The following is a 15,880-nucleotide window of genomic DNA, read 5'->3' as shown; positions in this document are numbered from 1 at the left end:
TGGGATTCCACCTAATGGCCTTCCCTAACCTCCCTGCTTGCCAATTAATGGCTTCACTGAGGCGCCACGCCTTCTGTAGCCGCAGGGCAGGCCACGCGAATCAGTTGGCCTGGCTCTCCGGGCCCTGCTGCAGGCTGCTGGGATCCCTGGCACTCTATCACTTTGATTTTTTCTGCTTGCCCCTCCCCCAGCGCTGGCTAGCCAGGTTTCCTTTTGGCTGCTACTGGGAGGAGGGGTTGGAGGTCAGGTGTCTCTGGTTTCCCCCTAGCCTGTATGGAGGCTCAGCTTGATACTCCCTCTCCCGGCAAGCCTAGGAGAGATTTTATGCGAATTCCCACTGTCTGGGGGGTGAGCTGAATGACACCGACCTGTTTTGATGTCGCACTCTGAAGGAGAGTGGTGGTGTATCCTTCAGCTTTCCCGGATGGTGGCCGCTGACTGGCTCGGCGGAGTGTCCGCTGTGGGGGATCCCAAAGTTTTTAAATAAAATAATTTCTTGTATTTTATCTGATCACAATGAAAAGAAACTAGAAATAATTGCAGAAATTACACAAACACATGTAGACTGAGCAACACTATTAAGTGAACAGTAGATTATAGAAGAAATCAGAGGAGAAATTTTAAACTCCTCGAATCAAATGAAATGAAACCACAACATACCAGAACAGGGAAAGCAGTGCTAATAGGCAAATTTGTAGCAATGAGTGCCTAAATCATAAAAATGTAACTCAAATAAATAATATGTGTCTTACAAAAACAAAAAGAAACCAAATCCAATTTCCATGGAAGAAAAGAAAGAGTAAAGATTGCAGAAGAAATAAATGAATTAAAAACTAAAAGAATAACACAAAGCTTCAATAAAACAAAGAGTTGGTTTTTGAAATAATAACATTTCAAAGAATCCCTTAGTTAAACTGTCAAAGAGAAAGAGAATGGCCAAAGAAGTAAAATTATACTTAAAAACAGTCTTAACAATAGTGAAATTCAAAAGATCATTAAGGAAAATTTTGAAAAACTCTATGCCCAATAAATTAGAAAATCCAGAAGAAATGGAAAAATTTTGTATACATATAATTTAGCAAATTCAACAAAGGGGATAAAAAATACCTAACTAGATTGATGGCAAGTAATGAGATTGAAACCATAATACTTTTTTTCTGATTAAAAGGAGGAAAAAGAAATAAGGATCCTAAGACCAGATGGAATCATTGCTGAATTTTACCAAACTTTTAAAGTACTAACACCAATGCTGCTAAAACTAATTCATAAAAAAGGGAAACAAGTTTTCAAACTCATTCTATGAAGCCAGTATTACCCTGCTAATAAAACCTACAAAGGATACAACAGAAAATAGATCTTAAAACAGACTTTAAAACAAAATCAGGGCTGGGGATGTGGTTCAAGTGGTAGCATGCTCACCTAGTATGCATGAGGTACTGGTTTCTATTCTCAGCAACACATAAAAATAAAATAAAGATATTGTGTCCAACTAAAACTAAAAATAATACATATTAAAAAAAACAAGAAAAAAAAACAAAATCAGAAGAAAAAAGTAGGTCACTATATATTGATCAAGGGAATAATTCAACAAAAAGATATAATTATTATAAATTCATAAGCAATAAATCTTGGAGCACCAATGTTTAAAGCCAAACACGATTAGAGATAAACTGAAAGGCCAATATCTCTGATAAACATAGATATAAAAATCTTTAATAAAATTCTCTTGTATTTAATTTAATAACACATTAAAAAGATAATATGCCATCATTGAGTTTCTTTCATTCCAAGGATGAAAGAATGGTTCAACAAACACAAGTAAATAAATGCAATAAATCACATAAATAAAGTCAAGGATAAAAATAACACGATTATCTCAATTGATGCACAAAAATCCTTTGAAAAAATTCAGCATTTTCCTTATGATGAAAACCCTGAATAAACTTCATACAGTAGGATCATTCTCAACACAGTGAATGCTATACATCATACTAAACTGAGAAGAGCTGAAAGCACTTTCTATAAGATCAGAAACAAGATAAGGATGCCCACTGTCACAATCCTTATTCAACATAATATCAGAAGTTTTAGCCACAGAAATTAGGCAAGAGAAATTGAATAGTTTACAAACATTAAAGCAAGAAGTCACATTATCCTCATTTGCTAATGCTCTGTTTGTGTAACAAGATAATTGAAAAAAAAATCCATCAAAAGACTTTTAGAACTGATAAACAAATTCATTGAAGTAGGATTCAATGTCAGTATGCAAAAATCAGTTGCTTTTGTATACACCAATAAAGAATTCTCTGAGAAAATAATCAGGAAAGTAATCTTATTACAGCAATGAAGAAGGAAGAGGGGAAAGAGAGAAAAAGAAGGAAAAGAAGAAAAAATACCTAAAAGTAAATCTAACTTAGAATGTGAAAGGCTTCTACAATGCAAATGACAAAATATTGAAGAAAGATAATGAAGAACACATTAGAAGTTGGAAACATCGACTATGTTCATGAATCCTGAAAATTAGTATTGTTAAAATGTCCATAATACCCAAAGCAATCTACAATTCACTGCAATTTCCTCCAAAATCAATGAGATTTTTCAAAGAACTAGAAAAAAATCCTAAAATTTATATGTAAGCAAGATCCAGAATAGCTAAAGCAATTTTGAGCAAAAATAGCAATGCAAGAAGCACCACAATACCTTATTTCAAATTAGACCTGAGAGCCATAGTAACAAAAACAGTATAGTAGTGGCATAAAAGAGGCAGGTCCTCAGAAATAAATACACGTTGTGACTGGTTATCAAAAAATGTGCCAAAATACTGGAGAAAGAACATCCTTCTCTAACAAACTGGATATTCCCCTGTAGAAGATTAAAATTAGATCCCTAGATATGATGTGGTACAAAAATAAACTCAGTATTAAAGACCTTAATGTAAGGCAGGATCCTTTCAAACTATAGAGAGAACATAGCGGAAACACTTCAAGATCATGGCAAAAGCAATGATTTCCAAATAAGGACTCCAACAGCTCACGAAATCAGAATGAGAATAAACAAACAGGATTGCATTGAATTAAAAAGCTTCTGCACAGCTAAGACTACTACAATCAGCAGAGTGAAGAGGAAACAGACAGAATGTCAGCTATCCAGTCTGACAGACATACAGGAAAAACACAACAAAAACATAACTACTAAAAAGCAAGTCATATAATAAAAATGATCCAATGACCTGAATACACTTCTCCAAAAAAGAAATGCAAATTGCCCATAAATATGCAAATAAATCTACAAGGAGATTACATTTTACCAAGTTGGGTGAGATGTTATTCCAGATGGAATAGTTATTTTATGATATTAATATATATATTAATATCACTGGTGAGGATGTGGAGTAAATAGAACCATATACAATGTTGGTAAGAATGTAAATAAGTATGTCATCTATAGAAAACAGTATAGATGGACCTCAGAAAATTAAAATAGAACTACCACATGACCCAGCTATACCACTGCTTGGTATTTATTAAAAGGAAATAAATTCAGCAATTAAAAAAGACACCTGAAAGACCATGTTTACTGTGACACTATTCACAATAGGTAAGATATGGACTCAATTGGGGCTGGGGTTGTGGCTCAGTGGTAGAGTGCTTGCCTAGCACATGTGAGGTGCTAGGTTCGAACCTCGGCACCACATAAAATATAAATAAATAAAATAAAGTTATTGTGTTCAACTACAACAAAATATATTTTAAAAAAAGATATGGACTCAGTTGAGGTGCCCATCAACCAATGCATGAATAAAGCAAATATAGTATATATACATGATGGGGTATTATTCAGTCAAAGAAAAATGAATTCTGCCATTTTCAAGAAAACAGATCTTGTTAAATGAAATTATTCATCTACAATAAGGAAAGTATTGCAGGTTTTCTCTCATATGTGGAAACTAAAAACTAAAAAGATATCCAGATAGAAGGACCATTAGGGACCAGGAAGCAGATAGCAGGGAGAAAGAAGGGTGAGCAAGGGTAGAATGAATGTAAATTCATGATACATGCATGTATGGAAATGACAATGAAACCCATTAGTTTATTCAATTAATATATGATTATTTGTATATGTACACACACACACAGACACACAAAAAATGGGAGATTATGACAAAGACACACAAGAGGGAGGAAGAAGAAGATGGCATACACAATCCAAGGGGAGAATTCTCAGAAGAAAACATCCTAATGACATCTGGATCTCAACTTTACCACCACGAGAATTGTGAATAAAATAAATTTCTATTGTTCAAGAGACTGCACTTTGTTATGGCAGCCCAAGCTAACTACTACACATCCCTTTCTGCAGAGAGAAAGAGAAGGTGGACTCTGCCTTCCCCCATGGCAACCCTTGGCCCTATGACATGGAAGATGGGGCCTTGCATGAGTTTGTAACAGTATCCAGCAGCAACTGGCACCATTCTCATTATTTGAATTCTTCTGGTGACATATAACAGGTCTAATGGTTTGAAAACTGAATTCCAGAATGGGTACAGATAATCCAGTTCCAGATTGAAGAAAATGAAGATGGGTGGAAAACTTAAAGAGATGCCAAAAAGTAGTAGTCAATATAATGAATGTACAATTTTTCAAAAATCCAAATTAACACAAAACTCCATGATGAACTCCATAAACGTCAAAAATTTTAAAAAGAGCAGGATCCACTAGATGATATCAAAAACTTAACCACAAAAATATCACAGACTGCAGCCAATAAGAATAGACTTCCTGTCCATAGGGCTGGAGTTGATCCAGAGGACTTCAGCTGACAGGAGAACAGGGAGGTGTAGTTAGTGTCAGAAAAGATGTAGGGACAGGCTGGCAGCAGGGGGCCATTCAGGACTCTTCATCAACCAGTATGGAAGTATTTCAATATTGTAATAATCCACACAGCCACCATGGTTTGAGCCATGGAACACCAGCCTATGAGTAAACGTGGAATTAGTCACTCCAAGAGCACTCTGACACTGACTGTAAGCATTTCTGACATAGTAAACCACCATTTGAATGAAAGAGTCAAAGTCAAATGAATTCTTTGTAAATTTCTATTCCATGTAGGTCATACATTCTGATTATTGCTGCTATCAATATTAATTAAATTACAGAGAATATTGTCAACTGGCTTTTGGTGATAACTTTCCCTAAAACTCAATGAAAATTAGTACAAGGAATTCTGTATCAGTATAGTATTTTTGCCATATGTTCTTCATTCTTTTCCTTTTTTTTTGTAGGGGTACTAATTTGCTCTTCATATATTTAGAACTGTACAATAGCTAATATTTAAATGCAATCTTTAAAAAAGTGATTAAAAAGTTATTTTAAAGTCACTTGATAATTTTTGAAACACCTAGGAATTTGAAAATGTGCATTTGAAAGTGAAATTCCCAGTGTAGTTTTTAATGTCTTCCTCAAAAACAAGAAAGAAAAAAAGTGCTTCAGTTTTGGCTCTCACAAAGGGCCTTGCTCCTTGATGGCTCTATTCCCCTGAAATAAATGTTGAAGGGTTAATGGAGCCTCGGAGGGCACACACCCACTTGCACATCTGCTGAAGGTCAGAGTCACACCAGGTCAAACTTACTAAATGAATATCAATCTCATTACAGGGTCAAAACGTGTAACTCCAGTGACAATCACTCTTCAACAAGCATGTCTGCTGGCAGTACACATTCAAGAGGATTAAAACAATATGAAAACTGAATGATCCAAGGTATAGGCATACTGATGAGGGAACCAGTTTTCTAGCTATACAGGGCTTTAAAAGTGTGTGCCAAGCTTATCATTTTTTCCCACTGGAAACCAAAAACACCCCAAAATGCAGCCAGGAGCACTGTTCACAGCAGCAATCTGAAGCATCTATAATAAGAATTTTCCATGTTTGAACTATTTGTTATTAAATTTCCATTCTTACAATTGACACCTGAGATGCAAAACAATTTCTTCTAGTGCTCTACAAGTACTTTGTTTTGGCTATTAGCAATATTTAGCAAAACAATGTGTGTGTGTTTGTGTGGGGGGGTTACCATGTTCTATGCACTGCCACCTATTGCTCACAATTTCCTGGGTCAGGTTCTCACTCTAGTATAGTAAGTGCACCAGATGGAAAGGAAATCTGCACATCAACTGTTCCACTGGCATAAGAACCATGTCAGGATTTATGTTATCTCCACTGGAAAGTAGGCTCACACTAACCATGGGAAAATGTTCAGTATAATATGCACAGGACATACTTAGTGCTTGCACAAGTTTTCAAGTTCTATGGCTATGAGCAAAGGCAAATACCTTCCTATATTTACCAAAGCATTTCAGCTACTATCATAATTTCTTTATCAATAACTCTGCCTGTTGGGTCTGGGGTAATGACTCAGTGGTAGTGCACTTGCCTAGGACAGGTGAGGTCCTGGGTTTGATCCTCACCACCATTCAAACAAATAAATGAAATAAACGGTAAATTCCCCTACCCACAAAAAAACCCTCCCCCCAAAACCCTGTCTGTGTTCCATCTAAATGTCCTCAGGGCCAGGTTAACTTTTTAATTCTAAGAAGAAAACTAGGAGAGGTGAGCATCCATTCTGTTCATAGTGACAGCCCAGAAGGGCACACTTCCCCATGACATGGTCCAGACATGGGCCCCAAACATGTCCTGCTAGAGAGCGGTGTAGATAAAATAAAATCCCTAGTTGTTCCTCCTAGTCCCTGCTAAGCATGGTATTTCTCTTGCAAGGAATTCTTCTCCTGTTACCTCAATGCTTAGGTGGGGGCTGAAGGTCCCACTGGGATTCTGGTGGCAAATTGGGCTTTGTCAGTTCTCTTTGGGGGAAGCCTCAAGCTGGAGACTCAGATTGTTTTTTCTCTTTCAAAGACTAGATTGTTGGGGAAAAATCATGCTGCAGGAATGGGCATGTGGCAGCGGCCAGAACTCCTGCTCTGTCTACAGGTAGGCAGCCTACATGACATTCATGGTGCTCTTGCCCCAGTGCCTGGACAGTAGCTTCTTGTTCAGCAGCTAAATGAGAGTCACTCATTTCTTCTGGGTGCCCTCATGTTGCTACAGGAACATGAGGTCATTGTGTGACTGGCTCATGCCAGAATATTTCTGCTGGTGCCACTGGTGGGAAAAAAACCTCCTTAAAATTCCTCCTTCTTAGCAGTGTCTAGCTCTGAGATGCCAAGGGAGCTCTCAGAAAGCTCATCCCCATCAAGCTCAAGTGGGGCTCCTGCTGCCAGGGGATCCTTATCCAAGTTTAGGGTGTCTACTACCTTCTCCTGGGGCTTCAGGGAAGCTCAGAATTGGGCTGGATCATCTTCCACCAGTGGGGCAGAGGCCACAGCTGCCTCTGGGAAGCCAGATAAGACATCCTGTGGGCTCTGTCTAATCCTGCATGAGGGCAGTATTGTCATCCTGAGAGAGCAAGGTATTGGAGATCCCTGAAATGATGATAGTGTTATTCTTCTGTGATGACTTGAGTTTCAGCTTTGAAGATTCAGTGAGCTGCTGAATGGCAACTTCAATGACCTGACTGAAACCATTCAACACCAGCAGTTCCATATCTGAAGAAAAGAATATCTTCCTGACAGTTGCCTCATGGCATGAGATGACCTGGATGAAGATGTCCTTCTTAATGACCTTCACCTTGATGGATGTCTTCAGGGGGGCTCAGAACTCAGCCAGGACACCCTCCCCGCATCATAGTAAGGCTTGGTCTTCACAGTAGTAAAAGTAGTGACCATGGTACCCCATGGCATCACTGTGTGATCCTTTTCTATCTTGGAAGAAGCAACAGGGTAAGGGATTTGTCAGGATTTCAATTCACTGGGTTCTATGTAAGAAAGCTCTGCAATGACAGAGCCCAGTGCTGAGCTACTGAGGGTGGGCCCACTGATCAGAAAGAAGCTCTACATCCTGGAAGGCTGTTTCTTGAACAAATTCAGAGGACAGTGGTCAGGGCCAGCAGACCTTCTGAGGATTGCCAGTCCTCTATAATCTGCAGGTGTAAATCCTTGGACCTGGTGTTCCACTCAAAGGTGAACTCTTCCTCCCAAAGCAAGGTGAGTAGTGTTCTTGGCTAGGGTGCTGATGAACCTCTGGACAGGATCATTCAGCTGGGCAATACACAAAGGGTTAATGCTGCCCAGAGTCCCAGGATCATTTAGCAGTAAGGTGCAGAATTTCTTCACCAGTGGCTTTAGTTCATGAGTCCTTGGAGATTTAGAAGGACAGGATTCCTGAGCAGTAGATGAAGTGCACTGTAGATTCTGAGCTTACTTTATGTCTGTGGGCTTGGTGCTCAGAACCACGACAGAAAGGTGGAACCCACAACGTTGTTTGAAATGTCCTTTAGTGTTTCAGATACTTCATTTGTCTCACCCACCTGGCCCTTCTCTGATGCTCTGGGCTGGATCTTAATTGTCACTTTTGGCACATGGATGCAGGACCACCTAATCTGGATTTCTTCTCTCTTATTTTAAGTGTAGCTCCAGATGTAGATAAATCAGGGAGAGCTGCATGTCATACAGCTAGTGTCCTGAGCCCACAACCCAGGGCTCTACACCCTGAACTGAAGGGTCTTGTCCACCATGTGACAGGCCACCACCTTCTCCTGGGCTGACTGGACCATGCTGGAGACTTCTCCAACTGCCAGCTCCTGGAGCTTCAACCACTGGTTATGCTAAAAGGAGACCTGCAGGGGGCCTCCCTTTCCTTTTGGCCTCATGGTTCAGGGCAATCACTTAGGCTACCTGCCACTGTTTCTTATAGCTGTTTGGCATCAGGATCTAAGAAAGCAGTGCATAGGACTCCCAGAACTGATCCTCTTTGGGCTCTGCCAACTGCCAGGATGGGGGTCACACCCTGGCCAGCACACACTACATCAGGTGACCAAGGCCACAACAAAGAACAACATCAGCATGCACTACTGATCATCACTGAGCCAGCAGCCCAGCAGGGCCATGATGTTGGTGCATATCTTACCTACTTGCACTGCTTTCCCAGAGTAGCCCCCTTGCCAGGACAAGGAGCCTGTGGGCAGTGAGCTCAGGACATCCCCTTGAGGCCATCCAGGGGCTGGAGGGAGGACCACAGGCCCATGTCTGGCTAGACCAAGCCTGGCTAGGTGCAGAGCCATGAGGCCTGAGGCCACATGAGGCAAGCAGAGAGAGAATACCTGGTTGCAGCCAGGTGGCTGTGGCCAGGGATTGCAACCCAAGCCCAGCACCACCTGAGAAAAGGGTACACAAAAGCAGACCTGACAGAAGAAACACCTAACTGGCATATATCTCTTCATTCTTTTATAAATTGAATTTCTGAAATATTATTGTTATTATCATTACTGAGATTCAATGAAAAGCACGATCAAACTAACATAATTCTTTACAGAACTACAAAAATAGCCTCAAAGAACACAAGACCCCTGATTCGCAAAAACAATCCTGAGAAAAAAGAGAAATGCTGGAGACTTCAAAATACTGTTTCAAAACATACTGCAGAGTGATAGTAACAAAAATAGCATGGTCAGAGCATAAAAGCAGACATGTAGACTAATGAATTGAAATAGACAGCATAGAAATGAACTCACACAACTACAGCCATCTGATTCTTGACAAAGGTAACAAAACCATATGCTGGAGAAAAGACAGGCCCTTAACAAACAATTCTTGGAAAACTAAATATCCCTATGTAGAAGATTGAAACTAGATCCCTATTTCTCACCTATGTCAACTCAGAATGGATCAAAAAACCTTAACAAAATACCTGAAACTTTGAAAGGCATTGATCTTGCCCATTCAGATGGCGATCATCAAGAATACAAAAAAGAAACAAAAAGAAATGAGTGCTGGTGAGGATGTGGGGGAAATGAAACACACACTGTTGGTGAGAATTTAAATTAGTACAGACATAGGGAAATCAGGATAGAGGTTCCTAAGGATACTAAATATAATACTACTTATGATTCAGATATGGCATTCCTTGAAAGAATTAAAGTCAGCAAGCTATCCTATAGTTTATTGTTTCTTGTGAATTGCAGTATAAGAGATAAGTTGTGGAATCAGACCAGGTGTGTCTGTCAATGGATGAATGGATAAAGAAAATGTGATAAACACACACACACACACACACACACACACACACACACACACTGGAGCATTATCCCATTGTCCAGTCATAAAGAACAATAAAATTATATCATTCCTAGGAAAATAAATATAATAGAGATCATAATATTAAGTAAAATAAGCCAGACACAGAAAGACAAGTATTACACAATTTCCCTCATATGTGAAATCTAGGGGTAAAAAAAGACATGAAAGTAGCAGGGAGACTTATTATAGAAGATGACAGAGAATGGGGGAAATAGAGGGTCATGGGCATGTCTGTCACTCTTGACATACTCAGAATTAGAAGTGCAGTCCCAGCTCCCACAATTTGAGAGCACTCCTTGCTGAATTCTGTACCTGGTGTTATATCCATACTTCAAAGCTTTTCTTTTAGCTCTTTAAGAACATTGGTGCCTGAGGGTATTAGTCAAATTTCCACCACTATAATAATTACCTGACATAACCAATTCTGGTTCACAGTTTTGGAATCCATGATTGATCAGACCTACATTTTTGCCTCTGGTGTTGGACAAATTATTGCAAAAGGAGGGCATGGCCAAGCAAAACTAATACTCTCAATGCCAGGAAGAAGAGAGAGAGAGAGAGAGAGAGAGAGAGAGAGAGAGAGAGAGAGAGAGAGAGAGAGAGAGAGAGAGAGAGAGAGAGAGAGAGAGAGAGAGAGAGAGAGAGAGAGAGAGGCAGAGAATGGGTCTTAAAATCCCCTCTAAGAGGACACCCCTGATAACTTAAAGACTTCTCACTGGCTCCAATTTCTAACAGGTTAAATCAGGTCCCAAGAGCACCACTTTGGGAACCAAGCCTTTACATCATGGACTTTTGTAGGACATTCCAGATCCCAATTCTAATGTATCCAAAGTGTAACACTACCTTCATAGTGTGCAATTATAGCACTCTACTTTAGCTGTTGCTGTGTTTACCAAAGTCCTCTCTTTAGCAATGTTTAGGGGCCTGAAAGGATGTGCCAAACTAGTTTGTTTGTTTGTCTTTGGTCTCTTTTATGCTGTCACTTTTTCATATAAGCTTCAGTTCCTATATCTTTATCTGGCAACATCTACTCTAAGATTTCATGAGCACTTTAATTCGTTTTTATGAGAGTCGTGAGCACTGTAGGAAAAAAAAGGCTGCCAATAAAAATTCAGGAAAATAATGTGTTTTAAAAGTATTTCAAGAATTAAAATATTGTAGTGCCTACCTTTTTCCCTAAGCTAGGTATGGCATATAAATATTACATAGTTGTTGCTTAAATCAATTTTATGATGTATCCAGAAATTCACATTTCTGCACTCACAGCTCACCCAATAATCCAAAATGTCAAATGCATTTTTTTCCCTGAATTATTCAGCTTTCTGTTGCTGTGACAAAATACCTGTGAAAAACTTAGAGGAGGAAAGATTTAGGCTAATGACTTCAGAGGTGTTCATCCATAGTCACAGGGCTTCATTGATTCTGGGCCTCTGGTGAGGCAGAACATCAAGGGCAGAATAATGCTGTTCACCTCATGGCCAGGAAAGGGCGGAGGGCACCAGAGACAAAATGAACCTTCAAAGGCATACCCCAAATGACCTACTTCCAAGTGGGCCCAACTTCCTAAAGTGTCCATCACCTCCCCAATAGTGCCACCAACTGGGGACCAAACATCTAACACAAAAGTCTTTGGGGACATTCCAGATGCAAACTATAACATTTTCCTAAAACAAAATGCTAAAAATAAGACAGATATAGCTCTCACAAGAGTCTTTTAAAATTGCACACCAATTTCACATCTTTAAGTATGGCCCCGATTAAGAAAACTGCATGTCCCCAGGTTCCAAAGTGAACACCACACTTTGTAAATTATCAAGCAATGCATCAAAATTAAGTGGCATAATTGTAGAAATAGGTTTAAAATCTTAAACTCTCGGCACTTTTTCTTCTGATTATACTTAGATTTAAAAAAAAAGTCAATTATCACCAGGTGCAGTGGCATTCACCTTTAATACCAGAAGCTTGGGAGCTGAGACAGGAGAATTGCAAGTTCAAATCCAGCCTTAGCAACTTAGGAAAGACCTAAGCATTTTAGTGAGAACCTGTCTCAAAATAAAAAATAAAAATAAAAATAAATAAATAAATGAAAATGGCTGGGAATGTGGATCAGTGGTTAATCCCCCTTGGTTCAATTCCTGGTACAAAAAAAAAAAAAACATAATTTGTCAATGCATACCCAAATAATCAGTTTTAGTACTTCACAGCACAGTGAGGGTATTATAGTTCAAGATATACTGTCATATATTTTTATAAAATAGACCAGACCCCACAATCTAGGGAGACCCCCCCCACACCAGCAAATAGATGGTGAGGGTTTCTCTTTCATCAATCCTGATGTCCAGAAATTACTAGAGATGCTAATTACCAAAATAGCAGAACAAAAAATATGAAAGGAAAACACTAAGAATGGGTCCTCTTTCAAACCAATGATCCCAGACCACTACCTGGGTTCTCTAGGAAAAATGCTGAAGTCACTGAGTGAAAAGAGAGAGACCACTGCACAACCCTCTGGAACACAAAAGGGAAACCAAAACCGCTTCCTGGTTCTCAGCATTTTTTTTTTTTACCACAGGTCTCAGTGGACTCTTCAGAGCATAAATGTAGCCAGATATTCTTGGGCCTGCCCTCTCTGCACAGTGAGTCCCTGGTGGATACTGCCTGGGTCTCTGAGAGGGCTTCCTCTGCACAATCTAAAGCTGTTACATTTAACAAAGTCTCTGGCTATTCCCCAGAAATCTTAGGCTGAAGAATATCCACAGCTTTACAAGGACCAGTCCTTGCCCAACTATGTGGCTCAATCTCAATTTTTAACAAAAACACTGTCCCCATCTGTGGCTCAGGTCCAGAACCACACCCACTTTACATCCTCTGACCCCAAACTATCACCTTATTTTCCACCCCAGAAGAGGACCCAGAGAACAATTTGCCCTACATCCCAAGAGGAAGTATGGCCTCTCAGAACAACTGAAAATGAGCATGTGGAATGGTACTTGCAGAAGCAACAGAAACAGAGGAAGTGTTTTACTCTCTTTGCTCCAAAAATCTCAGGGAGCCAATAGCCAATTCACTTTCAACCATCACCAGGGCAGTTGCCCCTCCTTGACCCTCCAAGTCTGCCTCCATACTTCCTAGGGATTCTAACAGAATCAAGCTCCAGGAGCAACCAGAGCAACACAGGCTAGAGAGGTTTATTGCACATGAACACAGGCCTGGCCCTTACTGCAAATTTCAAGCATTCCAGGACTTGACACAGCCTCAGGGCAAATTCCCAAGGAAGTTTTATGGGTGCCAGGCAAAAGATGAGCATGGCCCCTTCCTGGCCACCCAGCCCTCTGAACTTGCTTGTGAAAGCAGCATAGGTTTGCAGAAGGTAAGGCCCAGGTGCTCTGTAAAGTTCCCCTAAGGGACCAGAGCAAGACTTAGAGAAGGGCCAAGAAGGTCTACTCTGGAATTCAAGAAGCACCTCAGTAAAGGTTCTGGAAAATGAAAAGGAGGATTCAGAAAGTGACTTGATGAGGCCATGGAAGTGTGACTCAGGAAGTGACATGACATATCTATGGGTTCAAACAAGAAACTTCTGGAAAAACTCCTGCAACACCATCTAAGCAGAAAGTTGGTACAGATCAAGGAGGACATAATCCACACATATATGTGTGGATTCCTGCCTTGATGCCAACATTCACAAAAAAGAAGAAAAAAACCCCAGCAATCTAGCATCCTCCAAGGATCATCAATCTCTGGTGAACACCTCTCAGATTCCTTCCTTCCTCAATCCAGGAACTCAATACTATGAACAAATATTATGACATCTCTGGTGAGACACAGGTTGAATCCACACCTCCAAGGCCTTCAATACCATAATCACAACTTTGGTGAGAGACCACCCTTGCCCCTTCCACAGTCAGAGTTTCCCTTGGTCTCCTATGATTCCAGCGCCAACTCCACTGCCAAGGTTGCCAGTTTCCCAGAAGGACTTCATTGGAAAAGTCCAGGAGAGAAGGTGATTTAATGTCAGTTCCCACCCTGCAGAATCTCCTCCCTGATCCCTCACCTGCAGAGATGCACAAGGCCAGGATAAGAATCCCAATGGGTAGCACCCATGAGCCCTCAGTGGTCCCTCCAAATACACAGGAGGACCAGCTGCCTTCCCTGCCTTACACTTATAGTCTCTTGGGCAGAACCCAGCACAGAAGGATTATCATGAGAATTGCAAGAGGCAGCCTCAAGCCCAGTCCATGCTTGGCAAAGGCCAGGTATGAGCTATGAGAGAACTGTGGAGGTATAGCCTCAGGAGACACCTACTGTGGTATGGCAATATTGGAAATCAAAGTACCTCCCAGTCTTCAAGATCTGAAGAGACCAGGAAGACAGAGGTGAAGGAGGAACCTCCTGAATGGGAAGTGACAGTCCCATACCTCCCTGCCAGAGAAATGTTAGATCCTCCAGAAACCTATATTGAGAAGAGGAAGAATCACTTTCTGCAGTCGCTATACTCCAATAAAAAAGGCAGTGGGCAGGAAGATTCCTTACCACTGCCCAGATCCAGTGTCAGTCACAGCAGACTATGAATGAATAATGGGATAGCTGAAGCCCAGAACATCATGACAGTTGTTCAATGAATCCTGGTGGACAAGATGAGGCATCAGCATGAAACTGGTCCTCCAGAGTTAAACTGACATGAAGAGGAGCCCAAGACCCTTGTGGCAGGCAATCTTGTCATCAGAGGACTTCTTTCTACACAAAGCGAAGGAGAATTATATGGCTTGTAGTCACTATGCCAGCCCCAAGGGCCACAACCTTCCTATTAAGAATAGATGGATCAGAGATAAGGATGGCAATCAGGCCTTGCTGCTCAGGGAACCTGTACCACCAGCCAGTCCCTGACAGCATTGGCCAAGAAGGGTAGGCATCTCAGGCCACTTCCATCATTACCCAAAATGCTGTCTTCAAAAAGGTTTTATCTGTTCAAATATATCATTTTTTTTAGTTTACATGGTAAGAAAGAAAAGTTTCTTTCAGAAAAAAATCAGTTCATACAGACAATGACTATTTTACCTCATGTACATTCTTTGTGTGCTAATGGCTTCTTCCTATGGAGACATCTATTGCTTTCTAATTGACTTTTTTTCTCATTAGAGATAGTGGCTTCTCTCTATGCCATGTTGAGACATAGGGAAGGGGTCAATCCCCTTGTGTCCCCTTCTGGGCAGAACTATTTGTGCAGTAACTGTCCAATGCTTTGGCATCATAAGTTCAGAGTTAAATGTTTGAGAAAAATATTACACATTTTAGCCAAGGAAGAAGGTAGAGTGGCATGGGGTCATCTTAATTGGTGCCATAGACAGAAAGTTCATGCCCTTCCAGTGCCAACCACCAGATTGGAGGAAAGGGTCACCAGAGGCTGAGTTGTTCACCCTATTGCACCCTAGGCCTGCCTCTGTGCTGGCTCCCAGACCACAGGCCTGGAGAAATGCAAAAGGAAGCAAATCCTTCAAGCAGAGAAGATAGATTTCTGAGGGGTATATTAATAAGCCTATACACCACTGCCTCTTGAATTCCAGAAAGGAAGAGTTGACAATTGGTGGAAAAGCCAGGACTAGGGCACTCTGGTTGTGACTTGTAGTATAGTGACATTTACATACACATACAGCTCTAGTAATGCTCCCTGGAAGAATTTGGGGCTTAATAGGACC

At 40.6% G+C, this 15,880-nt stretch overlaps 1 pseudogene; it reads right to left on the bottom strand.

Annotated features, from left to right (window-relative positions):
• Nucleotides 1-6,993: 6,993 nt before the first annotated feature.
• On the bottom strand, nt 6,994-8,555 carry LOC144255036 (C2 domain-containing protein 2 pseudogene; annotated as a pseudogene).
• Between the last annotated feature and the right edge of the window lie 7,325 nt (nt 8,556-15,880).

The sequence above is a fragment of the Urocitellus parryii genome, chromosome 5 (assembly GCF_045843805.1).
Source record: "Urocitellus parryii isolate mUroPar1 chromosome 5, mUroPar1.hap1, whole genome shotgun sequence".
In the NCBI taxonomy this organism is placed as follows: Eukaryota; Metazoa; Chordata; class Mammalia; order Rodentia; family Sciuridae; genus Urocitellus; species Urocitellus parryii.
The sequence above is the reverse complement of the archived record's forward strand: the minus strand, read 5'-3'. Positions and strand labels throughout refer to the sequence as shown.